Source organism: Hippocampus zosterae, chromosome 4 (assembly GCF_025434085.1).
Source record: "Hippocampus zosterae strain Florida chromosome 4, ASM2543408v3, whole genome shotgun sequence".
NCBI classification, from domain to species: Eukaryota; Metazoa; Chordata; class Actinopteri; order Syngnathiformes; family Syngnathidae; genus Hippocampus; species Hippocampus zosterae.
The window spans coordinates 10,738,527-10,766,184 of record NC_067454.1 but is presented as its reverse complement, the minus strand read 5'-3'; the positions used below and the strand labels follow the sequence as shown (position 1 = coordinate 10,766,184).

General features: G+C 42.4%; 1 long non-coding RNA gene across 1 annotated transcript in view; it reads left to right on the top strand.

Moving 5' to 3' along the window:
- The window catches only part of LOC127599219 (uncharacterized), a 31,674-nt gene extending 5,011 nt beyond the window's left edge, over window positions 1-26,663 (top strand). Inside the window, exons 2-3 of the long non-coding RNA XR_007962031.1 lie at window positions 24,858-24,947; window positions 26,087-26,663. This is a non-coding gene — a long non-coding RNA (uncharacterized LOC127599219). The remainder of the gene's footprint in view (window positions 1-24,857; window positions 24,948-26,086) is intronic.
- Window positions 26,664-27,658: the final 995 nt, after the last annotated feature.

Below are 27,658 nucleotides of genomic sequence, written 5' to 3'. Positions count from 1 at the left end.
CTACCCTCATTAATGGTGCCTTGAAGCAAAATAGAGTTCAGGATAGTTACTTTCTGCATGTGTTTTATTTTGATCATATGTTAATGTCTATCACCTAAACAAGCTTCTTTGTTCAAGATAGCAGCAAGTGGCATGCACAAAAAAACAGCACAGTATTTTGTTGTGTTTTTTTCCCCCTTGCGATAAAACAGTGTATTGAGTACCGAGAATCAGTGCAAAAATTCACAATTGGCAACTTACAGTAAATGATGGATGCCACAATTTTCTATTAACACTACTGAGTGGCTGTATAGAACCATGCAGTTCATAACCAGATGAAGAACAAAATACCATTTCAAATATGCACAGAATATGGGCATATTTCTTATTGAAGCAATGTGATGTCTATCGATCTATCTGTCCATCCATCCGTCCATATACCATCCACCCATATCATCCATCCATTCATTATCTGTACCGCTTATAGGACAAGGGTCATGCTGGAGCCTACCATTCATTCGGAGAAATCCCGTGGCAACCTTTCTACTATATCAGTGTTTGCCGCTGAGCTGTCCTTATGTTGCGTATTCAGCAAAGCGCTATTTCAAACTCCTTTGTATGTATGTTCATGTCCTTCGTTAATCACAGAACACAGTGCTCCATCGGTCCCATTAGAGCCTCCCTCATCACTCATCTTTTTCCCAGTTTAAGAGAGACTCGGCACTATTTCCCTCTGGGGGGGGCAGGGGAGCCTCGACCACTGTCTACTCATCTGCCATCCTCTTGTGTAGACGTACATCTTTGTTTTTGTGCGCTGTGCAAAACAGCTACAAAGGGTTTCTGCCTCACACTTTGTTGGCTAATTGCATCAAAGCTGTTGGAGGCCGCTGTCTCAGCTGCGGTATTTGTACAGGCATCAAAAGGGCGAAGAGCTTCAGCATGAAGGGCCAATGCCAGATATCATCTATCGAGGATTGAGCAGCAAAGGATTGCAGAAGCTGCAAAAAAAAAAAAAACTGACAAAGAAATCCGGCAGATGATTTCTAAAGTCATTTGCCACATTCTCAATAAATACGCAGACCCTGTAGCATTGTCTTTGACAGCGAGACATCGAAGTTTGTCCACAGTCCAACACTGATCTGGCTTGTATTTTCACCACAGGCTGAGGAGGCGGAATGGTGATGGTTACGTAATATACCGGTATGTCATATATAAATTTATAAATACAGCAACGTGTTTCACTCGCACATTTAAATAGAGTTAAGAAATTGTTAATGTGCTTCGGCAATGCAGTTTAGCCTTGGAGTTCAAAGAGACTCAGCAGTTACTGTAACCATTAAGGAAAAATGTAATCTACCGTAATTGCAAATAAAGAGTTAAAAAGCAAAAACAGACATCTCAATTTTTGCTGAAGTGATTTAATGCATTTTCTTTCTTGTTTCCAGGTTAAAGCTAATATTTGTAAGGCTTCCTCATAGAATCTGCAGCTCTGATCACCAAACCTAATCTCGGACTGTTTCATACAATTAACCAGAGTTGCACAACATTAGTGAATTTTCAACCCATGGTCAAACACAAACAGGACTATATTTGCAGTGACTACACGAAAAATCATGATGTCTGACTTTGCGATAGCCTTTAAAGGAGTAAAATGCACAACACAAATACATACTTTGGATATTATTTTGTTTCGTTTTGTGAGATGCCTGTGAGAACATGTGATTTTAATGAGACTTGAACGTCACAATCAGACTAATTTGAGTCATCTTCAGCCATGACTACCTTAGCAAAGTTCCGCCATGTTGTTCTCTCACACAGAACTACGATGATGTCAAAAACTGATTCCAAGCAGAGCGGCGGTGTTGTTGGATGTACAGTTGGCTGCATTAGCACCTAAACGGCAGCATTGCACTGAAGCAGTCACAATGCTATTCACCGTAGACGGAAAAACAATTGTGAACTTTACACGCGTGCTCTTCCGTAACATTCACGAACTTCGAACTTCTGTCAGTAAAAATTAAAACAAAGCACTTTAAGTGACTAAAAGAAATGGGTTGCGGGAAGAGTGAGGAGGTGACAGGCCATTCAACAAGTAGGAACAAAGCAACAAAGCAGAACAGATTAGGACAGAGAGGAATGTCAACGTCAATGTGTCCAGGTGTAGAAATGATGGCGAGTGACAGATTGTGCGTAAAACCCCTGCCGTGCGTGTTGAATATTCACGAAGGCGACGGCAGCACAGGGAGAGTTCAAAGTCTGTTCGATGGACTCAGGGAGAAAATTGGAAGGGACATAGTCACTCCTCTGATGGATAATGACGGCACATAGTCCCGGATTAAAGCTTTGGACCACCACTTGCTTGCTAAAAACGCCTTAGGGAATTTGGACAATGAATGTAGGCGAAAGCAAGGGAAAGCAATAAGATGAAGAAAGAGGAAAAATGCTGCCTGAGACAATAAACAGCCATTGTAAATCAGCATGAAGCGGCGGTGCGCTGAATAAGAATTAGCCATGATGCACTTTGAAGAAATGAAAAGGCACAGCTCTGTCACACAAATGCAGTTCATAAATACTTTGAATCGAATATGACAAGACTAATTAGGCGTAACGTACCTGGCAGAAGACGGAGAGATCCTATGCAGCACCTGCATGGAAATAACAAGTACTTCACATTTGCAGCTCATTCCATTTCAGCTTAAGAACAATGAAAACAATTCAAATATTTTTTGACACCCAACAGCATTAATGTGAAAGCAATCTAACTTCAGGTACGTAACAGGATGTGTGTAGTTTGCATGTTCTCCCTGCTCTCATATGAGCTTCTTCTAACATTGTATTGTTTGTCTATACGGTATATGTCCTGTGATTGATTGCTGACCAGTCCATGCGTCTCACCCAAGTGAGTTCTCATTTCAAAACCAGTGACTTAATAAGGGTACTAGTCGGCACTCAATACCAGGGCATAAAACAGTATGCAGCGTATCTATATAATAGTGGTTCAAATCATCAGTAGTTATGGATAAAACATTTTGGAAGGATGCAATCATGCATGCACACACATACACAGTGACACAGTGGCGCAAATAGTGTTGGAAAAATTAGAGCACTGAGTTTCCTCTGGTGGGGAGGGTCCCGGTTTGTGTGTGTGTGGGAGAGAGAGAGAGAGAGAGAGAGAGAGAGAGAGAGAGAGAGAGAGAGAGAGAGAGAGAGAGAGAGAGAGAGAGAAAGAGAGAGAGAGAGAGAGAGAGAGAGAAAGAGAGAGAGAGAGAGAGAGAGAGGAGCATCTGGACAATACGGTCCCACTGCGCCCAACACTGGCAACTAACATGATGGGTCCCTGCTGTGTCTAAGAAGAGAAAACGGCAGAGCACACCCCCAGAATTACACATCAGTCGCGACGACTGGGGCCATGTCCAAACGAGTGGCACAGATACAGTAGATGGAGGACAGAGAAAGTTCAATTCCCGTGTGAAGAAAAACTTCTCCGAACTTCACACTCAAGTCAGTCGTGCTTAATGTCTTTGTTGTTTCTTAAGTCAACACTCAATTTATAAGGATCGGGAGCAACACTTTGAAAAATTAGGTCAGACGGGAATTGTTTCTTGTGGCCAGAAGAGAGAAAGTCACTAGTTGAGGGGGAAAAAGTACTTTGCGTAAAAAAAATAAAAATTAAATTTGAAGAATATAAAAAATAATTTGAGATAGATAGATAGATAGATAGATAGATAGATAGATAGATAGATAGATAGATAGATAGATAGATAGATAGATAGATAGATAGATAGATAGATAGATAGATAGATAGATAGATAGATAGATAGATAGATAGATAGATAGATAGATAGATAGATAGATAGATAGATAGATAGATAGATAGATAGATAGATGATCAAATGAGGGCAGCATAGTGGGCTGAAGTGAAAGCAACGTATGCAACAGCTATTGCTGTTTGTTCCCTGTTCCCAAAAAGCAGCACAGTAAGGAAATAATCACAGAAGATTATGGCAACATGAGGTGCCACCACTAATTTATCAGGATGTATGTCAACGTTTCCCAGACTGCCATCAATTGTCTCTTGGTCATTCTATGTGACAGACATTGTGAAATGTTGAAGGCTTTTATAGTTTTCTCAGTGTATTGATGCTATGTAGGCTCCATTTTGATGCCATCCACATGCTCAATGTTATAAACTGACAAGAGAGCCCTGGAAAGAGTACAAAAGTTCTTTTGAGCAGTTGCGATAATGTTTTTCTCAGCTTTCTCATTTTTATTTTTAATGAAGAAAGTTCTTCCTAAAAGCTTTTATCTATGATTCAATTAGCATTTGGATAGAGGGGGTTGGCGATGAGGGATATGCTACCTGAATAGAAAATCTCAAAAGATTTGGAAGAAAGCCCGGAGAAAAGAAGCAGATAATGATCGCTTTGTAGCTTCTCATTGCTCAAATGTCTACGTTTTCAAACCTGCTTTGCTTTGTAGGATTATAAACTGATCACTGATTTTATGTCTCAACTTTGAGGTGCAGTATCTCTGCCGAAACACTCGAGCCCTAAGTTGCGTCTGAATGATATCCAACACAAGATGGCTATGTCACGACTCAGACAAGCCGAGTTAAATCTGGATCCCGAAAACGTAGACGTAAACAAGGTCTCCGTAACAAAAATAGGTTTAATGCTAATAATCGCACCGACAAAGAGGTAACATAAAGCCCTGGTCAATATAAGGACCAGAGAATACATAAACGAATAACAAGAAGCGCTTGCACAAAAAGCAAGGGAGAAAATTAAAGACCGCCAATACAAACTAAAACAACGTATCAAAATACACGCGAGCGAAAAGCCAAATCACAAAACCAAAATCGTACTTACAAAAAGCAGGTGTGAGTGCAAAACGCGAAACACGACGAGGTCACTAGCCAAATATTCCATGAGCAGCGAGAATAGCAATACCAGAAACAATACTCCGATACAGGTGCATAGCAGAAGAGACCTTAAATACAGAGTTTACAAATTATAGATTGGCAGCAGGTGCGTACCGAAGTCCGGTAATGCCACCTGCTGGCCAGACCAAAAACAGCATCATGACAGGCTAAGCTAGTCCTGTCCTGTAGTCACCGCCTCCAAAAGTTGCTTCTTCCAATCTCGGCATATGTTCCTCATTCTCACCAATTTATGAAATCTTTATTGTTTGTTATTAAAATTAAATGTGTTCTGTATTTCACATTTGAATATCTACGATCGTCAGGAAACCAGTTTACCCCACCTACTGCCCGAAGTCAGGTGGGATAGGCTCCGACATGCCCGCAAGCCTCTTGAAGATAAGCGGGCCGGATAATGAATGAATGGATATTTTCGGATCCGTTTTAAAACGTATCTACAAATGACCCGAAACATCTGTGCCTTTTAAAAATTAAATGTGGCCCTTAAGCCCGAAGGTCTTCCCACACCTGGGGTACAAGAAAACTATTGATTTTGAGTGACATCTGATCCAAGGTTGTCGACAAAGTTGTCAACGTTTTTTGAGGTGGGGTGGGAGGGGATCAATGGTGCTAATCAGCAATGTCTTTAGTGAAACAGGACAGCCCTATGGTAAGTGACGAGGCGAAAGGTGGCAGCGGTGGATCAATGAGGGTCAATGGAAGGGAAATATACCGTGTGACCCTAATTCAATAAGACTTGGCCATGTGATTTCGGCATCGGCCTCGCTGTTTAATGGGTTGCGGCAGCTCTCGAGCGACATATCACACTCTGATGTACAACGTTACCGTTAATTATCTCGAGCCGGGTGCTGCATATTGTTATCGGCGGATGATTAATTAGCTCCTGGCTGTCGGTCCCCCAGGTAACGCTGATGTCAGAGCCCGGTGAAGATCATCCGCGCGTTCAGCCGTTGCCATTTTATCATCTTCCCTCTTTGCATGTTATGAAAGCTTAAGCGGTGCAAACAACATTTGCTGAAAATAGCTTTCTTCATTTTGCTATTATGATGCACAGCCCTCTCGCAGGACATGCGGCATGTGTTTCTTGTCAGTGCGCTTCCCCACAAAATAAAAAAAAGGAGAAAATTGAGTAAATATCTGCAGACAGCCGGTATCTATTCTTTGAGGCTTTGCTGTTTTTTCCCTCTGATTTCATTAGAGTAGCGAATTTTCCCCTGGGGCCTCAGAGCTTGTGACTGATTACCGATTCTGTCTGTTGACAAGCTTAGCATCGGTGTGAAATGTGTGCTTGCATAATTACCCATTTCATTATAGTCCGTCAGTGGCTGCAACACAGAATTTGACTGCATCACAGGAAGCCTTTGTGGGTGGCGGTGTTGTCACCGAGCATTAATGGCGAAGCTCTTTAAAAGACTTTTGTGATGCTGAGAGGCGAGACGTTTCCCCTAAATCAAGAAGTTTTTTTTGTTTGTTCATTTCGTCCCACACTTTTGGTGTTGTCGTTCAATGGTTTCACAATGTTTTAGATTGTGTCACTCAGCCGCGGTGCTTGCAACACATCCCGCCATCATGTCTGCGGTGAGCATTAATAAAAATGTTTATGTCGATCTATTAGCCGCAAATTTATACCTTTGCTCAAATTTCCCATGCATTCACTGCCTAGCAATAACCTCATTAACACACTAAGCACTATAATTGGGGCTAAAGCTTCAATTAACCTCTCAGTCGAAGCCATTTTTTGCACTCTGCTCAAGCCTCGCAGTCTCTTCTGATCCTGATGCATTCAGACAAGTTCTATGAGACAGATTTGTAATTGATATCATGTTATTAAACCCTAAAATAGATCTCATGACAGTGAGAAAAGCGAAAGAAAACAATGCAAAACGCCAGTTTTAATTTCAGAAACAGATCCAAAAATATGAGGCTGGAGTTGAAGACCGATTCAAAGCCCTTTTACATTTGATTTGATGATCAATAAAAGAAAAGGCACAAGGTACAAAGCCCAGTACCTTTCGATTTTGATCGTAAGGCACTAAGCTGCATTCTCGTGTGCTGTATGACGAACAGCAGTCTGCAGAATCTACTTCTGGTCGCCATAATTTCAGCAACCAAAATATGTGGTCGTACCATTGCAAGTTGCTGCCATTAATTGCAGTGTCACTCATTTCAAATCAAGAAAAATATCAAATGTCATAATATAACTACCATTCTTGTACACAAACGAACTGGAACATACATAGCACCGCCCCCTGCTGTTGACTAAAATTGACATTGAAGTTCCCTCGGGGCTCGCATTGCCAACTCCACAGTTCACCTTGTTTGAGTTTGGCGACGTGAGGATCTGTTTCTAGATCAATAATGATCATTGGAGAACAAGACGACTTGCATATTTGCACAGCATGCTTTTCCATTAACCCCTGTGTTGAAAAATTTGAAAGTGATTCTCAGACATAATCGAGCATGCACCAAATTAAGCACATCTTTGACCCATTTTGGCTGTTTGGAGTCACTGCCTTTTGTATGTGAGCTAATTCCAAGTGTGGTCATCATCGCTTGTCAGATGGAGGATGAATGTAGCCAAAGCGCAAAAGGATTTCGGCAAAGTCCATCACGGCAATGTCTATTTTGCATTTTGTATATTTTAATAAGGGCCTTCTTCTTGTTCGCTTTAGGGGTGTTCACACGGCACACATTTGCTCCGGCGTTGCACCGATGTATTTTGTTGCAATATATTTTGCACCGCAGCAAATTGTGTGGAGCGTTCACACGCACAAAGCCGCTGAGTGTGTCTGCACCGGCACAGCGTCGGTGCAGCCCCACTTGCGTTCACACGGCAGTTTCTGCAGCGGAGCAAAACGACAGAAAACAAATGAGCTGTCGTGTTGGTTCTTTTTAAAATGTATACACAACTTAAGCGACTACTGGACAGGCACGTCCTTCTCCTTCTCGGTCTCCATGCCTTCTGGTCGAGAGTGACCGCCCCCGAAAACGTAAATCAACGATGACTTCAATGACACTCAGAAAAGCAAATGCGTAATGCGCCAAACAGAAAATACATTATACAATACATTAAATGGGGGGCGGGGGTGTTGTGAACACACAACAAAGGAACAAACTACACTAACAACTCCGAGACAGTGTCCTACAAAAGGAAAGATATTACCAGCCAAGTCTTGTGTCGTTATTTAACAAACACATGACGGAAGTCCGACAGAGCGCAAAAGCAACGCATTCTCCCTGTACGTAAACTCTTCACAAGCATTTTCTCTGGAGCAAATTTAACCCAGTTGCGTTCACACGTGCAAATTTACACCGGTGCTGCTTCGCTAACAAGCATTTGCTCCGGAGAAAATTTTTAAACCACCTCCCTGATGTGGATCAAATTTGGTCCGGTGTAAGCTGTTTTCCGGGGCTACGCCGGAGCTAATTTGCACGTGTGAACGCTCTACTGGGGCAGCCCCGGCGTAGCGCCGGACCAAATCTTGCCGTGTTAACACCTCTTTTGTCTACACTAACATGTTTCAAAATCTAACATTTACACTTCATGTGATACTCGCTGAGAGTTGGAAAACTGCATGATTTCTTCCTGTGGATCAACACATCATCTCTCTTGATAAATATAGTACTGTATATAAAAGTACGGGATATAAATACACGTACATTAAGGGCCAAACGCTTGAATTGCTTGGTTTCTCAAAAGTACTGCACAACTATGAGTAGGACTGTAGTATTTCTCTGTATTAGATGTTGAAGAAAAGAGGGGATTATATTCCTTAATACTGAGGCTTAGCCCCGTTCTGTTTGCCAGGTCTCTGGGATCCGCATGTCCTTGCCTTATTATGAAGTGGCCTAAATGATTTAAACCCTTCCTTGGGCTAATCAAATAATTGCTTGGTGAAGATAACTGGCCAGTTTCTATGATTGCAAAAAGGATTTTTTTTTTATGTCCAAGCTTTGCTTTCAAAGTGCACTTTGCTAACAATATTTTCTGATTGCTTGTGGAGAGGAATAAAGACGCTGCAATAGCTAATACCATTGGCTTTTGTTTGATTTCATTTGCTCTAATGCATGGAGCGTTTTTGTCCGGGTTGCTGTGGGGTTAATGAAGCTTGACTGCAAGTCACTTGTTGCTTTATTTTCCTCATCTGGAATATTATTCATAAAACACACAGTGTCACCCCCACGCTGACACCAAATTCAAGTACAACAGTCCGTTCCAATGTCGAGGCTATTGTTCAGTCAGCCTAAAGTAAACAAAGACCCCGTTTTGTGTGTGTGTGTGTGTGTGGGTGGGGGGGGGGGTCTTTTTTAGATTCTGCAGTCGCCAGACTTTGTGCTAAAGTGAAATAGAAGGAGAGTTTTAAAAAATTCTCATCAGTACTGTACCCATATATGTGTGTCTGCAAAACCAGCAGGTCAGCGTATTTCGCAAAACCTCAGCATCCAATTTCACAAGACCTCAGCTTAGCCAGCGTCAAACGATTGCATGTGTTTACAAGAGGCGTTTCGATATTTATACAATATCGCACAAGTAACGAGACCTTTTATGAACTTGTGTTATGTTTACTATTCAATAACAGTAGGTTTACGCTTACACTCTTCAGAACGTAAAAAAACTGACGTGTCTTACCATTGTGATTTATGATTAGGTTTTATTTAAATTGTTTTTACAGTTCAGTATGAGAGGGGGTGGGGGTTCAATTGTATTAACAGAAATTCGTTTTCTCTGAAATAATTTGTTTAGGAGTTCACAAAATTTCAAGGTAGATTTCCTTACCAATCCTTGGTTGTAGGTACTTGTCAGTCCTACGGATGTTCACGCGGAACAGATGGGAATTGGACAACGAATCAAGACAGATGCTAAGAGAGGCATGTAGCACTGCAAGCATGGTTGCAGTGAAAACATGTGCTGGGTTTCAAGCAATACGGACATTGTCTCTGTGATTAAGTGGAATAGATTGGATGATAACAAGCAGTTTGACTAGGAAATAAGAGGAAACCAACAGATTTATAAAACAAGTCTAACCAAGCCACTGATTCACCTTCTTAGAATCTTACCAAAATTGATTTCTTGTGCTTCCATCCTATCATGGTCAAAGTAATCGAGTGAGTAATCTTTTTAGAATCCAAAACCTGGTCGAGCTTCATTCACCGAGCTGCTGACAAAATCTCATCCCAAGTAACGACTCAAGTCATTGACTCATGAATCATCCCGGGCTTCATTATCGGAGTATACTTGAAGGGCATTATGGTCGCATTTATCATCAGCCTGATCGCACAAGTGCGGCTGTAAAGCAGAGGCCGAGATCCTAAGAGCACCTTTGACGAGTTTCGCTACAATTATTCCCTCAAACTTTACTTGCACACAAATCGAAACACCCTCAACACGCTGTCTGCAGTAAAACGGGAACAGGCATATTTTTTCCATATTATTATTTTCAAGCTTTTCCCTTTCATATCCTCCCTCATTCCTACCTATCATTTCACCGGAGAATAAACGGGGTGTCCCAATGTCAAAAAAGCGGCGCGCCTGTTGGCGATGCGGGCTGGCGGCGGCGCGCCACGTAATGAGGGACTGTCACTTGAGCAACGAGGGTAGATGGCGGTGACACGTCAGCATGTGAAATTCATCTAAATCCTATTACCAAACTGTGGCCTGGAGGCGCGCATGGCTGGTGTGTCGGCAGCTGTTGGCTGGTAATAAACATTGTAATCAAGCCCACCGTGCTGAACGGCTTCACAAGAAAGCTGACGGTAAAGAGAGAAATGGAAGCATGAAAGCAACTCGCCATACAGAGAGTTGAGGGAGCTCCACTGCACTATATGCACAAAATTCCGATATGATCAGCACAATAAGTATTTTTTGTTTTTTTAATCAACAGTCAGTTGAATTTAGTACTCTGCCACTTCACCCCCGCAAAAGTCACCTGCCCCGACTTGAAAAGTTAATTTTCACACATGGATATTTGAACCCGGTGGTCCAGTGGTTAGTGTGTCTGCCTGTGTGGAGTTTGCATATTCTCTCCGTGTCTGCGTGGGTTTTCTCCGGGTACTCCGGTTTCCTCCCACATTCCAAAAACATGCCTGGCAGGCTGATTGAACACTCAAAATTGTCCCTAGGTGAGAGTGTGAGCGCGGATGGTTGTTCGTCTCTGTGTGTCCTGCGATTAGCTGGCAAACTGTTCAAGGTGTTCTGTTCAACTGTTCAAAGCTGATCGGAAAATGAATGGATGGATGGTCATTTGAACCCTTTGAGGGACAGCGGTTACAACAGTGGACAGCCTATCACGTGATCAGGTTACGGGTTGTCATTATTGGTTCTCATCAGAAATGAATGGCCACAGTTAGCCATCAACAGTCTCTTAGTAGTTTCTATAACGGAAAGAAAAAAGAAAAAAATTTGCATCACCGTCATGTTCTTTATATGTTTGCTTTGCTATACAGTATAAAGTTCTTACAAAATGGCTTGATTCCAAGTGCCCTCACGGCTAATAACTCTTAGCTGTGCAATGTACTTGTCAGCGGCAGTCTGACACAGTGCACGATGACTCAGAGGGGCCGTGACAGCAACAGCAGGAGCCAACGTTGATATTTATTTCACATTAGCACATTCAGCTTCCTTTCAAACACGCGCGCACACACAACGTTGAAATGTTGGCCTCAACGCTACCAAGCAATTTGCAAGCATACGTGGGGCATTCACTGTGTTGATACGCAATCTTTATAAAATAACTTCATGGTATCGGAGATAATGGGAAAAAAAGATGTTTCGACAAGACTAGAAGGTTGAAGAAATAAGTCGATGTGAAAATTTTGACATTACGTTTGATTTTGTTGAGGAATATGACTATCCAGAAGTCTAACGATGAAAATACATAATTTTGTTTCATTTGTTCTTGTTGGCATAGCAACGTAACAGGAAAAGTCCTGAAAGGAATTTCGCTCGCTTATAACAACATTTTAATGTTTTTTTTTTCACAGCGTATTCCCATCTCATTGCTGGGCTAAAATGTGTTTTGGGTTTGTTTCTGCAGCTCCCCGTTTCACATTCATAGGATGAATTAAGTGCTTGCCCACCACATGAACTCTACAGCCACTCAATATTCGACTCTTTGTCTTCGACTCGACTTAAGCCACCACAGAAGCTGAGGGTTAAAGTGTTTTGCCCCCTAAGCTTCTTGAGAGGGACCCACGGGTCACTAAGTTTACAAGCTGGGACTGTCAAGAAACTTGTGGACATGTAAAAAGAATGTAAAGCAGTGCGTTGCCTAGTGCGGTGTAAAAGCACAATCCAAAGTGAAGCACAAAGGCTTTCCATCTCGAAAGTGATCCGGTGGTCGAGTCATTAATTCCAATCCGTCAAGGGTGTTTGCTCATTGCGGAGCATTAGGATAAACTATATTCATCTTTGATTGTCTGAGATGTTGACCTCTCGCTCAACCTCTATGCCCTTAATTTCAAGTGTAAGCCACTAAAGCCACAAAGGCTGAATTAAAAGTGAGATCTATTCAATATTGGCGCCCACGCTTGGGGAGCTCGCAACCTCCTGACATTTAAAACGGGATTATGAAAGCCAAGACATATATGCCTAGTGACTGGTGTTAAGTGGAATGAAGCCCACAGGATCTGGGCAGGTTCTGGCCCTTTGAAGCTGACAGGCCGGCTCCCTCCTGGCATGCCATGACTCCACTCTCTGCTTTATAGGTAATTTATTCAGCTGAATAATTAAAGGCCATTTGGCAGCAGAAAGCACGAATAGCAATAGGGTTGGCTTGACTTTTGCAGGTACAGTAAAGCCAATCTGCCCACAAGCAAAGTTGTGTCCAAAATGTTAGTTGAAAGGATCGTTGGGTGGGGATTAAATATCTAAGATTTTTTTTTAGTTTAGTTTAAAATAAAAAGAGAAAGAAAGAAATTGTTGATGAAACCACAATGGACCCTCGAAAGTCAAACACAATGTGACTGTTCAATTCTGGGAAGAAAAATGTTCGAAATGTTGCCTCTATTAAACGTTACCGAACCTTACAGCTGGGGTGTCAAACTCATTTTTGCTGCAGGCCACATTTTGGTTACAGTTTCCCTTGGAGGGCCGTTATGACTGAAACCATCTAAGGAAGTCAAGAATAACTGTTGATTAAACTCTTGTTTAAGTTACTGTCATGAGGGGTTTGGTAACAAGAAAATGCTTAGAATATCTCTCGTATTTATTACATGCGAGAGTTTAAATTTTTGGTCGACATTTCAAAAAGCATCATGGATGTTGACCTGTTGAATCTAATTTCGTAGGCTATATAAAATGATGTGGCGGGCCAGATTTGACCCCCGAGCCTTGAGTTTGACACCTGTACCTTACAGGTAATGAGTGTAAACACAAGTTACCCAAGTATTAATGAGAGAACTTGTATAGACCATAAAAACAGTTTTGCCAATTGACAGCAAGTTGGGTCAACATTTTTGGCATGACAGGATGCATGAACAAGTCTCAAGAGCAGATGCTTGGGGGGAAAAAAGGGATTACCGGTAGTTTATTTTATTTTAACCCATTTAAGAGAATTTAGGACATTTCCTGGGGTCACGTTGCAAAGTTACATATCTAGTTTTCTGGTTGCCATTCTCATCTTTGTAATCATGAGTAACCACCCCCCCCCCCCCCCCCCACCGCCCCAAAAAAAATGCCCTAAAAGTCAAAGACAAAGACAAAGAAACTTGCCATGTAAATCTTCTGGATGCTGTTTTTAAATGTTTCAGTACTTTTGTACAACACGTCTCCCAAGGAGTTGAATGGAAAAATACAGAGGAAATGTATTGGGCCATTCATGGATCAAACATCTGTTGTGAATTCTGTGAAGTTTCGTGTTTTTGCTTTTTATGAGTCGTGTATGTTGAACAAAAAAAACTTACAAAACGATGTGGCAGAAAACTGCAAGTGCAGAAAACATTGCACATCCAAGTAAAAACGTTTTGGCCTGTTGCACTTCAGTCACAGTCTTGAAAGGAGCTATCTGGGCTTACAGTATCTTTTTTTTTTTTTTGCACTTGTTTGGAACGTCACACAGTGGCCAAAATGTTACAGTCGAAAAGAGCTCACTTGATGTTGCAAATTCCCTCACCAATGCGGTGCAAGGCACACAAATGTTCTCATCCAACCCGCTTGCTACCCCAGAAATGGAGTCTATTAAAACGTGAACGCAATTAGGTGGGAGGCAAACACCGCAGATGGCCTCTGACCGCACTTAATTATCATGCAAACACAATGATTTTACTGTCAAACACTGCGACACTTGTTCGGTCTTCCACGTCCACATTTGCTCCCGGTTGTCTGCACTTCATAATGGCCGTGAATGTGTTGAAGAGCCCATACGTTTCATCCGAGAGTAGCACTCAGGAGTGAAACAATCTACATCAGCAGCAAATTGAACACCTGCAAAGATAAAGTCAACTCATAGCCGTTAACAACCCAAGCGAGGATGTGACAAATGATGAAAGCCTCCGACCGCATGCAGCGTCTGACATTTTTAAAGTTTCATGAGTTCTCCAAAGTCACAATAATAATACGGTATAATAGTACCCCTATGTCAGAGTTTGCATTTGGTGACATTGTGCCTTCCTTTCCCTCTCAGTAATAACAATTCACCAGGAAGTTAGTAATATCCTGTTGATAGTCTGATAAATGTTGTCTGCCTGTCTTTTCGGATTTTTTTTTTCTAATACAGTAAATAATGTGATGGATAGTTTTCACCAGAATGTGAATCCAAGTCTATGTTTTAAAAAGAGGGATTCAAAAATCAAGGTACCACTGTAATGAAGTTTGGCAAAGAAAACTGCAATGGCTTGCCTCCATGTGGTATAACCAGGGGTGCACGTAAGTGGTGTGCAGGTGCTCGTTCACACTGAAAATATGAAATAGCATAACGGATGCAAGTGTGTCAATTTGCATTTGCGTGCCAAGCATGTATCCTGCACCACCCCGCCCTCGTGAGCTGCATTCATAGAATCAATCAAGCGCTCCTGTGAGGGACCACAAGACATTTCTCTGAGGTGGGTCGGGGATGTTTGCATTTGCATTTCGCGGACAAAAAGAGATATTGGGGCTACCAGGAACTATTTGGGGGAGTTACTCCAGCTTGTAATGCCTCCTGTGAAGAGAATCGGTACAGTTCTGTAGATACAGTGATCCCTCGCAAATTCGCTTTTGGATAATCGCGGCCTCGGTGCATCGCATTTTTTTTTCCAAAGTACTGTATTCAGAAAAAAATGCCGCAGGTTTTGTACATGGCTGTAAGCTTGATTGGTTCCCAGCGTGACGTCGACCAATGACAGCACGAGTTGATCCATCCCATGATGCACAGCCATGTTGATTGGCTGTGCATCTTTGCAGCCCCACCCACAAACCTCCCTCGTGATAAATCTTATCACGAGTAATAAGATAAATCTTATTACTCTTTGATCAGCGTCTCATCATGCGGTTGCCAAGATCAGTGTTGTGTTTACTAAGCGTGTCAGTGTGTACCTTACACAAAAATTTCTAGTGAGGAGTGGGGAGGCAAACCATACTTCGCAGATTTACGTCTTTCGCGGGTGGTCCCGGTCCTCACTAACCGCGATTAGTGATGGATCACCGTTTCCACATTTTAACTGTAGACTACTTTCCTACAATGTATCCTACTGATTACCTTTTTCAATTTCATTCATTCATTTTCCGAAACACTTAATCCTCACGAGGGTCGCGGGGGGTGCTGAAGCCTATCCCAGCCATCTTCGCGCAGTAGGCGGGGGACATCGTGAACCGGTTGCCAGCCAATCGCAGGGCACACAGAGACAAACAACCATGCGCATTCACACTCACACCTAGGGACAATTTAGCAATTTAGCAAACAGCCTGTCATGCAAGTTTTTGGAACGTGGGAGGAAACCGGAGTACCCGGAGAAAACCCACGCAGGCCCAGGGAGAACATGCAAACACCACACAGGGAGGCCGGAGCTGGAATTGAACCCGGTACATTTGCACTGTGAAGTCGACGTGCTAACCACTGGACTGCCGGGCCGCTACTGATTACTTTTCATCATCAAATCAATGGACGAACGAGATCGTCTGCTCTGCCTCCTAAAGCATCCTCGGAAGATGACAACTTTTAATGTATGTAAAACACATGACTAGTCTGATTCTTTCTGTTCCTCTGAGCGCAGACCTCAGTGAAGATATCGCAACATTAAAAAGATTTTGATCCAGATCTAATCAAATCTAATAGAGCATTGCATTGCTCTTACATTTTTTTTCCTTGTGCAATTGTCTATGTAATACGGAGTATTGATTTGAGACACGATAGCAAAGCATCCAAACAGACTTAAGGCTCTGTCGAAACAACGGTCCCGCTGCTGCAAACAATTCGATTTTCAAGCGATAAGCGTTATCTTGTTTTGTGGTTATTGTATTGCTTTGCCAGGCAGGGAGTCACTCATGAAATGTGTCTAATGTAGTTAGACCAACAGTGGCTCTCTTGCTGGCTGTAAAAGTGCAGTGAATGATAACCTATTACCATAAATAAACACTCCCTCATGGGTGTAGTGTACATGAATGAAATGGATGTTGCCGGATGATGTATACATTTGGTAGGAAAGAAGGCCAGCGCAATGGCGACTAGTTAAAAAAAATAAGATAAAAAAATAGAAGCACAGATGAGCAACTGGTGAAACGAAGGTAAAATTACCAAACATTTAAAACATTTTAAACAGATTATTGCGTTTAGTTAGTGTGTATGACTTTGACAAAGACCAAAAGAAGAGTACAAGGTGCTCATTAGGTAAAATTGTTGTTTTTCTTTCTAGTTCCTGACTAAAGTTAAAAATGTGTATTTAAATGAAGAATACTTAGCAATTAAGAGTCCTAACACTTCAAAGCGCGAGGCAACCTTTTGTGCGCTCAAGGACACTTCTTCAAGGACAATCTTCAATGAGTCAAGCACGTTTTGGAATGTGGGAGGAAAATGGACTACGAGTAGTGGGAAAACGTGCAAGCCTGAGCCATGATTCAAACTCGAAAACTCAAGACGGTCGGACAGACATGCTAACCGCCACATTGTGACCAGGCTACCTGACCGACCAACTCACTATTCTGTCCATCTTTGTCTGCAGCTACCTTGAGCATAATGGCTCAGATGTAATTCACTACAATCAATAAATAGATAAAGCGCTTCCACAACAGCTGCAGCTGTAACATACAACAACAAAAATATGATGCATCAGAGCACAGACCATAAAAAATGGACAAGAATACAATCGTGACACCTATTCCTGCATGGTCCTTATTTGAGGCAGCTATAGATGAAAGCGGAGAGAATCATTCAGTCGATCAATAAGTTTAGGACTGAAAATTTAATGGTATTTAGTTAAAAATTTGACATTAGACCGATTTCGGGTCAGAGATCGTTTAGTGGGGTTTTTTGTTTGTTTTTTTACAGGAAAAATGTAACATTTCTGTACCATGAGACTAGCAAAATTGTGTGAAGATATAAGATATTTTCTGTGGGCGACGAGTAACTGATGTTTGTGTGTGTGTGTGTGTGCGCGCGCACACATGCTGAAGAAAGATAAGAGAGCGAGAGAGAGAGAGAGAAACAGATACACACACACACGCACACGCACACGCACACGCACACACACACACACACACACCAGTGAGTGATATAAATTTTTTAGCCACATCCAAGACTTCATTGATTTTTAAATATGTCCTTGCGGGCCCGGTTCACTTTGATGTGGTGCTGGTTGTGCCTACAATGCAACAGTAGTCTGCCAGCATAGTGAGGAAATAATTGAAACAGACACAAACACACACTAAAACATGTCTGTAATACACAGGCATTTGTCCCCAGAAATGTCCCTTTCCAATAAAACATTTGCTGCATTTGTTATGGTATGATGCTGAAGTAAAAAAAAAAAAATCTCATTTTCTCAGACCAAGAGGTACATATAAATATTTGAAGTCAACATATCGAGACCGCCAAGAGCTCTTCACAAACCCAAACATAGTTGGACCCTCTGTATGTGTTTTCAAGCCACACATTGGCTGCTTTACTTGTGCAGCTAACATTCCATATAGACATGATGCCAAGTTGGGTTTTTTGTTTTTATTTATGTTTCTTTTGTGTATGACTTTTTGCTTCAGGGTTTTTGTGACAACTTTAAATGGATTCATCTTAAAGAGTAGAATGCCAATACAACACTCCACAAAAAGAAAAAAAAACCCAGGAAGGAATATATACCTTTAGAAATGAGTGGTGCGACTGTCATGATTGACATGTGAGATCTTCCGATGATTTCATGCACACACACGTAACAGTGGATGGCAGGCATTGCTCTATATATGTTAATTTATCCAGTGATTTTACTTCCTTCAAACACAAAAAAAAGACTGGAACAACCACACTAAGAGGTAAAGTATTCCATAAACATACATAAAGTATTCCATTATGCTGCATAATCCAAATGACCAATGATACTTAAGGTTACGTTTCCCATTTATATTACATCATGACAGCAGTGATTACTGAATGACGCCATCAGTAGTGAACATCTGCAGTGATTTTTAGATCCATTTATCATTTTTTTTGTTACAGACATAAAGAAAAAAGCACTGTGATAACATGACACAACTAAATCCGATCAGAACCTTATCAACGAAAGCACAACATGCCGTCCGTGCCTTCTGCATCGCATCTCAGCTCTCTTTTGTTAGTTTTTATTTTTGCAGATAAAGACTTAATTTTCCACTTCTGTGTCCTGTCTTCTTCTGGCTCCAAATTCTTCTCCTCATATCACAACAATGAATCTTGGAACACAGCAAGTGTGAAGATATTTTATAGCAATGACAGAGCTTCCTGGCATGGCCCGAAGCAGACCTTTGTCCTCATTGTCAGTGATCGTGGAATGAACTCTATCGCACACATACATACACAGACACACAAACGCACGCATGTAATGATACAAACTCAACACCAGTGCCCCCTATTGGTACCAGCTGTAATTGTACATGTGGCTCTTACCGAGAACAGAGTACTGTATATGTTACAAGTCCGGAGCAGAGAGGAAGAAGGTGGATGAGCAAAATGTGCAGAAATCTATTAAGGGCTGCTTTACTTACGATGATCTACTTAGACAGGAGGAGACTGAAGCTCAATTAATGACCTGACATTTGCACATGCAGGATGTGGATGTGTGCCACTGTGAGAGTGTGTGCGTGTGTCTGTACAGTATATCACCATGATAGTGTGTTAGATTAAAAATGTCTGAATAAATGAGGAATAATCAGCACCAGTGATTCAGAATGGAGGAAGTGCAAAAATTACCACGTATTATCTTTAAACAAACAGGTCGTCTCACTGTGCAGCAACTCCTGATATTTATACAATGTCCCTTCATGGAGATGAAATTAAATTTGCCCTCATGCGCTGTAGTAAATATGTTGATAAACATAAATGAAGGAAAACGTAATCATTTGAAACTCCTCCCATTCACCCGATCTTTATTTTTTATTTTTTTCAAATTGTTCGACTGGTTAGCACGTCGGCCTCACGGTGCAGAGGTGCAGTGTTTGATTCCGGCTCCGGCCTTCTTGTGTGGAGTTTGCATGTTCTCCCCGTACCTGTGTGGGTTTTCTCTTGGTCGTTCGGTTATCCTCCCACATTCCAAAAACATGCATGGCAGGCTAATGGAACACTAAATTGTCCCCAGGTGTGATGGTGAGTGTGTATGGTTCTTCGTCAATGTGTGCCGTGCGATTGGCTGGGAACTAGGTCAGGGTGTATTACAGTGTATCATTATTCTTATTATTTTAGAACAACATATGTAAAATGTCAACTAAGCCTCCACTTGTTGCTAGGCAGAATGGGTGAAAACCAGATCAAAAACTGTTGGTAAAAGCTAGTCACACTCACAATTCTGTGGAAAGGACTGGGAGATTTGGCAAAAACATATACAGAAATAGTCAGACAGAAACATCATGAAATGATGTGACAGCATCGCTGTAAGGTTTAAGACACTTGTTCATAAGCAAGTAAGATACGTCACTTTAAAAAAAAACGAATTAAGAAGCAAGCTCTCTTCACCACAGCACCATCTGTGGGACCTGAGGGATAATATCGAGTTTAAACATTGGTTCTGTATTTTGCTCCATAAAGCAGCGTAGCATTATGAGAGTTAAGCGCGACGTCTTACGTTAAATTGAGAGTTTATCCGCGACATCCTCCCATAGACAGACCTGCCAGAAGTTTATCCCTGTGGCGGTTAAAAAAAAAAAATCCATCTGCCATATCTCAAGATGACTTGGCCGACCACGAACCAATCCATATCCTCAGGCCACCAAATCCCGTCGTAATATTTCTTCCCTTCTTTTTAGTGCACCCCTGTCCTCATATTCCTCATTGTCCGTTTCCCAAAGCCTCATTTCTCTACCGAGCTCCGGTGAAGCATTGTCCTTGCCCGGCTTTTGATGACGCCACTAAATCACGTCGGGTTCGCACCATCATCTAGTTGGTTTCCCCCAATCGCTCAGATATTGTGAGATTTTGGCCCACTGCCGTCCACGCCGGTACGAGGGTCATTTTTGCTCCCATGAGCACGCATTATCATCAACATGAGGAGATGCAGAGGGGATAAATGAATCCTCTGTTGCATGGCCACTAGTTGGCAGAGCCTTGAAGTGCATAGCATACCCATGACCCTCATGAGAATAAGTGGAAAGGAGATACATGGAAGCTTTTTTTTTTTTTGGTCTGTGTTGCTTTTAGCATTAACATTCCGATATCATCGACAAGTGAAGCGCTGTCTTCTTCTAACTGACAGTTGGTCAAAATCAATGAAACACACATTTCAACAAATAAAGCCCTTATTCATAATTATCATAGTAATCAGATACCGCAAAGTCTCCCAATTCATGTGGGACTTTAATCCACATCATACCAGGTCCGGAGGTTGATGGCCTGCCCATTACACCACTGGGCCACAGCTACTCATGTTAACATAAGCTTGGCAGTGACTACAAGACGCGAGCAATGCTATCAGTCTTCTGCATGAGTGCTTTTGAGTCCGTGAGGAGGGCAAATTCTCTCTAACCTGCTCGACAACTCTCTGTTCTCTTAATTGGTGCCGGGTGTTTGGGGGACCAGACCAACACCTCTGCTCCACCCCAGCGAAGCCTGCTTAACTTGTAAATCAATAATTTGGTACGGTGCGTTCAAAGATTATAATGATAGAGTCAGACTACATTCACAGCTTTAGGTTCGTTATTGGCTTCAGAGCGTTTTATTTTTCATTGATAAAGAGGATGAACTCGTCAATATGCGTGGAAAGAATAGCATTTTCTGTAAGTGTTGGTTTATTCTTGGCAGCAGTGCTCTGGCAACGGTGCTTTTAATGACACCCAGGGAATACAAAATACGGTAGTGTGGCAAAGTCATTTACAGGGAGAGGGAGAAAGAGAGAGAGAGACAGAAAACATGTCAGGCTGAAGAAAGGCAAAGAGAGGGTAAGAGATTCGTGAGTGTTTTCCACTCGTTCCATTAGTATCGCAAATGGGGCTTTTACTTTTCCCATTATTGTTCTGGGCTCACACAAATCCAAGCGGCAGGACCACGTGGGCTCCCCATTAGTCCAGTGGTTAGCACGTCGGCGTAATAGTGCAGAGGTACCGGGTTCGATTCCAGCACCGGCCTCCCTGTGTGGAATTTGCATGTTCTCCATGGGCCTGCGTGGGTTTTCTCCGGGTGCTCCGGTTTCCTCCCACATTCCAAAAACATGCATGGCAGGCTGAGTGGACGATCTAAATTGTCCCTAGGTGTGAATGTGAGCGTGGATGGTTGTTCGTCTCTGTGTGCCCTGCGATTGGCTGGCAACCGATTCAGGGTGTCCCCCGCCTACTGCCCGAAGACGGCTGGGAGAGGCTCCAGCACCCCCGCGACCCTAATGAGGATTAAGCGGTTCGGAAATTGGATGGATGGATGGATAGTTCACCACGTGTGAGAGCTTAATAAGGAGAACGAGATAAAGAATAGTGTCCAAATAACAAAAAGACTTGGATAAAAGGACGCCCAAGCGAGACTCTATGTTCCATTCTAATGGGCTTAATGGGTTTTACAGATGGTTACTGATGACATCTCTCCTTCATCTTGCCAATACACACACACGGTGGGCAATAGTGGTAAAATAAGATGAGCTCGCATAAACCTTGGCCAAATAACATGTCCTCAAAATTTCGATATTAAAGCAGAAACTTCCAAGAATGGAACAAAAACATGAAGACAAATGGATTTATTTTGTCTTCGTGTTTTTGTTTCCTTCGGTCAATCTGCCTAATTTGTGTGCGGGCAGCGTGGGATCAGTTCCCACTCAATGACGGTATGAATGTGACTATGTTGGGTTATTCGGTTTCATGCCCTGCGACTGTCTGTTGACTAGTTCAGGGTGCAGTCTGCCTTTCACCCAAAGTCGACTGGAATAGGCTCCAGCACCCCCAATGACCCTGTTCAGGGTAAGCGGTGTTGAAAATGTACGGATGGATGGTACACAAATATATTTTTCCAAAGCATTCTCCCCTGTGGCCCTCTTGTGCCCCCCAGTGTTAAAATAGTTATTTGCTGTTGATATAACAGATATGGAAAAAGCCTGTGATGATGTCATCAACAGAGGAATGATTAGAGCTCTTTTTTCCATTCTCGCCTTGTGAGTCGAGACTTGATCAAAAAAGTTGGTCATCAGCTTCGACACTTCCTAAAGAAACTCGCCACCTTATTGTGACAGAACCTCAGAATACTCTGCGAGTGGACCGGGGGAGCGAAATGCTGTCCACCCCCCAGCCCCAGACCTCACACTGTGACATTGTCCCCCTGAGGTATGTAACCTTTATCAAGAAGCCGAGTCCAGTGTTGCTTCAGCTAACTACCGATCCTCTCCCAGGGAGCTCATTAGCCAGTCACACTCTCAGCGGCCGTTTCTCAGACACTCGAGCAATTAGGGTCTTCACAAATAGAAGCGCTACCTGAGGACAGCTGGCAGCCGGGAAGCGGCCAAGAGGCCAATTGATAAAAGTGAGCGTGACCCGCGGATGACTCAGTGTCTGGATCTTTGTGTGTGAACATGTCTGCTGCTTCAGGAGCTGTGTGAGGATTGACTGTCTCAAAGGAACAGTTTCCCGAAGTCCAAAAATTTTACTCATTAATTTCTTGTATACAAATCGTCTTTGGAGGGCCTGCCCACCCATGAAGTGTGCAATTAAACTTTTGCTATATGCCTATTTCTGAAAATGTGGGACTCTCTGCACTTCCAACCCATTTTTACACATCGGTGAGGCTAACTTACGTAATAACAGTCCCACACACCAAGTTTCCACGTTGCGCAAAGCTCCAAAGTCATTTTCAAGTAAACCGTTTACAAACGTTGTATTTCTCTACAAAATGATATTTCTAAATATTTGCCTGGTGGGGCCACAACCTCTTTTGCAACTCCACATGAGAGTGTCAAAACATGAGAGACGGCTCCCAGGGTGACACTGCAATTCATTCACCACAATAGACAACATATTGTAAAATGAATATTGGACCACTCTGACAATTCTCATCACACAATACACCGATGCCGCGTCTTACAGCTATCAACTTAAAAGAGGAAAACATTACATTACCAGTACTGAATAAAAATCACCAGAAATATGTTTTCATATGAAGCGGAAGCAGTGGGGGTATTTTTCCCCTGTTTGAAAATATACACCAGCTCGGGACCAATTCACTGGTCCATTTAATGGAAGCTGCTCAGTAATATAAGTGCAAAGCATTCGAGCGAATGACAGGTCACCAGGCAACAGTCAGGTGTCGCTGATGGCTCTGCGGATTGTGACACACTGAATGTAATTGCAGCAACTTTGAACTTGTGACAGCAACCTTATTATTACTCTGGCAAACTTGAAGCATCCCATTAGACCAACATATTCAAATTCTGTCACATCGCAGCTTTGATTTCATGTGGCGTGTATTTTTTTGAAGATAAAAGTTGGAAAAGTAAGGTCCCTTCATGACAGCATCTTAAGACAAATAAAGCGAATCTATATCTATGTCACAAGTTTGCACTACTAAAAAGTTAGCAAATTCCAAAGCCACCATTAAGTGTTTCGACTTGACAGAGACAAAGGCTGAGGAAGGAAGCAGCATAATGTGAGATGGATGTAAGTGAGCGCTTCGTCGGAACAAGGTGAGCTGAACGGCCCAATCTAACACGATGCGGCATTCTTCATTCGGTCAGCCATCTCATTAAGCACACTGTGATGCGCCTCCAGGCATGCATCCTTGTGATGTGATGTGATGTGAGACCAATTAGTTGATTCTTTTGTGAAGGAGTTCCTGCAGCCTCCACAAGAGCTCATAAATGATCCCCAGACTCATTGTTTACCTCCCCTCCTTGACATGAGGTTGGGTTTTTCGCCTTGTTACAAATCAATGCTCTAAAACTGCTGAAATAATTTTGTCCAAACTTAGGGGTGAGATACGGATCAAGGAAGGATATTTTCCATCTTGGTGCATATATAAATAATCAAAACTCAGCCTTGATTTGCTGTTCTAAAAGCTTGTGGCTGTTTATAATTTAATTTTGTTTTCTTTTCTTTTTTTGTCATTGGCCACTGTGGTGGTTATCATTAAGCCCTCTAAATACTCCCAAGCAACAAGTGGCTCGAGCAAATGTGTGATGCAAAAATGAAAAATATAGAATTTTCTGTTCAAACTAATGTACTAATCATCAACGTTTGCTACGTTTCATGCACAAGATGTGAGATGCCTCAAGATGTGTCATGACGGCCTCACCATGACAACACGGCAACTCACAGCACCCTGTGCATATGGCAGCTCGGCTCACCCGACCTGGCTCTGTGTGATATTTTCTTTTCCTTTTTCCCAAGCAAGGGTCATAAAGAGGACCTGTTTTGAAGACATGAAACTACATGGTAGTGACCGGAGCTCCATAGGATCCAGAAAGAAAGGATGGGAAAGTGAGTGAGACTCCAGAGGGATATCTTCAAAGAAGAAATCCTCTAGATTGTAATTTGGATTTTGGAATACCGGCATATTAGGTGTGGACACCAGTCTTGGAACTTTCCTGACACATCTTCGATGCAAGTGTGCGCATGTCCTTTGCAATCAGTGGAGCGCATCTCATTCCCTGCAGCAAACACGCTTAATCCCTTTTACAATATCAGCAGCCCGCTAGGCTCACTTGCAAGGAAAGGTCACAAAGGCAAAATAATTGTTTGTAGACAACAAACCAAGACCTTTTGGTCGTTGGCTGTATGTTAATGTGACAGCTGATGATTTCACGTGCTCAGTTTGGACGAATCATCTTTGATTTTCTTCAGAAGCTGGGATGTTCAGTGTGTTCAAGATGTCAACGACAAAAATACAGTAAATCTAAGGGTTACATTTTGTATTTGAGAAAAATCATGATGTGCTGGTTTTACTCTAGTCTTGTCAGTAATGGTAATTTGCCTCGGAAATCATGTGCAAAGTGACACACAAAGCAAGATGGATTTCATGAGTCACTGCCCCATTTAGTCATAATCCATCCATCCGTGTCATTTATTCTGTGTAGGTTCAGATTGGGCGGGAAAAAAAATGGCTGCACACTGCCGGACCGTTTTACTGTCAATTACAGGACATGTACAGAGACCGACCATTAACACTCATACTGTCTCAGAATGGGAAAGGAACCCCGTGCACTGGAGTGGAGTCGAGTGTGACCTGCAAATCAAAAGTAAAAAGTAACAAACGGGAGTCAGGTTATGCACTAAATGACATGACATTGTGGCTTGTTGTTTCCAGTCTTTCATATAGAAGTCTATGACATGCACTACAGCTAAATCTATTACCGACAGGGACTCTTAAACAGGTTGTGGGAGATATGACAGAAAAAGTGTTTCAAATTTTGTCCTCCTACACTTTAAACTCTCTTTGCACCTACACAATCAGCACTCTAAAACTATCCTGCCATGACCTAAAACACAAATTAGGATGACAAGATGTAAAAATCCAAAATGAAGGATCGTTATCCTGATTGACATCCTTTAATCTGGATAGTTGACGATGCCTTGACTTGGGGCCGCTGTATTTTACTTTATTCTTTTTCCATTTTCAGAACAAAGCAAGAAGTGTATTTGCTGGCACATCTTCAAGGATCTCACCTGCACCCCTGTTGACTCTACTGGTTGAGGTGTCATTCGGTTCAAAGAGCCAATTGGAAAGTAGGCAACTGGCCTTTCTTCCCCGAACCCTCAATGGGATTTTAAGGTTTAAAACACAGGGTGTGAAAGTACGGGTTCGAGATCTATGAGTGGAGCGAAAGTGACAAAGACAACGCTTTGAAGAATAAAACAGTGAGTGACGAAACAAGTTAAACGATCTGTCAATCCATCCATCTATTTATCTATCCAGCCAGTTATCTGCCTGCTTCTAGCTTTGTCTCCTTGGCCACAGGATATGACTGAATAATTCTGTTTGAGATTTGTGGAAGGATTCTACAGAGAAAGAGAGAGCTGACACGAAGACTGTGAAAGCAGTTGTACAGGAGCGCAAGATGACAACCATTTGGTCATCCGTACCGTTGAAAAGCAAAGCGATGGGTGCAGTCAGTTTCATGAAACAATCAATCATTACCAACAGCGTCTGAGAATATCCACACCCTTGCCGTCTTCCCAATTGTTCCTCTCTGTGAACATCTGCCTCTTTTGTAACAATCACAGTGTAGTTTTGTGGTTCAATAAAAATAGATATCGTAGAGTGATTGTATGTGGACCCTCAAACACCCAATCAAGGGTCCTAATTTTCCCTTGTTCAATGTGCGGTGCTCGATCCCTTGGTTTGCCACTTCAATGGCTTTGGCCTGCATTGCTCGGTGTGTGATGGGCCAAACCTTTTAGCTTCAGTCTGTGGACAACAGTCTAGAGACGAACCTTTGCAGTTCCTGCCCATTAAGTGTTCTGTTGTTGGAACGAGGCATCCAATGAAAAGGCAAAGATGTCCCGAAGGAATCAATGAAAAGGTAATATATGGCATTGGTGATGGGGGGGGAAAAAGGGAAGCTGTCACAAAATTAGCCGCGCCGCCAAATTGGAGGGTTGAAGGGATGACGTGTGAGCAGATCCTCATTATGCCGCCAGTCGCCTTGTGATCCCTGTTATCCGACGCTCATCCCTCTTCTACCGCCCAAGAGAGCGTAAGAAAGATTTGTGACATTTTCTTAATTCCCCCAATGTAGCTCCCAGTGTGCCTCAAGGCAACTTGATTTTATTGTTGTTTTGTTGCTGCTTTAAAAACATGATCCTTAGGTTCTCTGCCAAGGGAGATATTTGCTCTGAGGAATGTTACTACTGCAAGTGAGCTCACAAATGAAGTATTTTGAAAGCATCAGTGGCAACACAATGGCCTGGTGGTGGGCATATCTGCCTCACAGTCAAAAGCTTCTGGGCTCAAATCTCTCCTGTGTTGCATTTGTATGTTTTCACTGGTGCTTGAGCACCATTGAACATAGGATTGGTTTGTTCAATCACAGCAACATATTTTATCCTAATATTGGGATGGTCGTCGCCGGACTTTATAGAAGCCCCAATAGGAAAGAGGTTGCCCACTTCTATTTTCAACGTTGTACTCACACGTACTTTCACACCATGTGACAATCGCAGATCACATTACAATGAGTCAGTAAGCTACA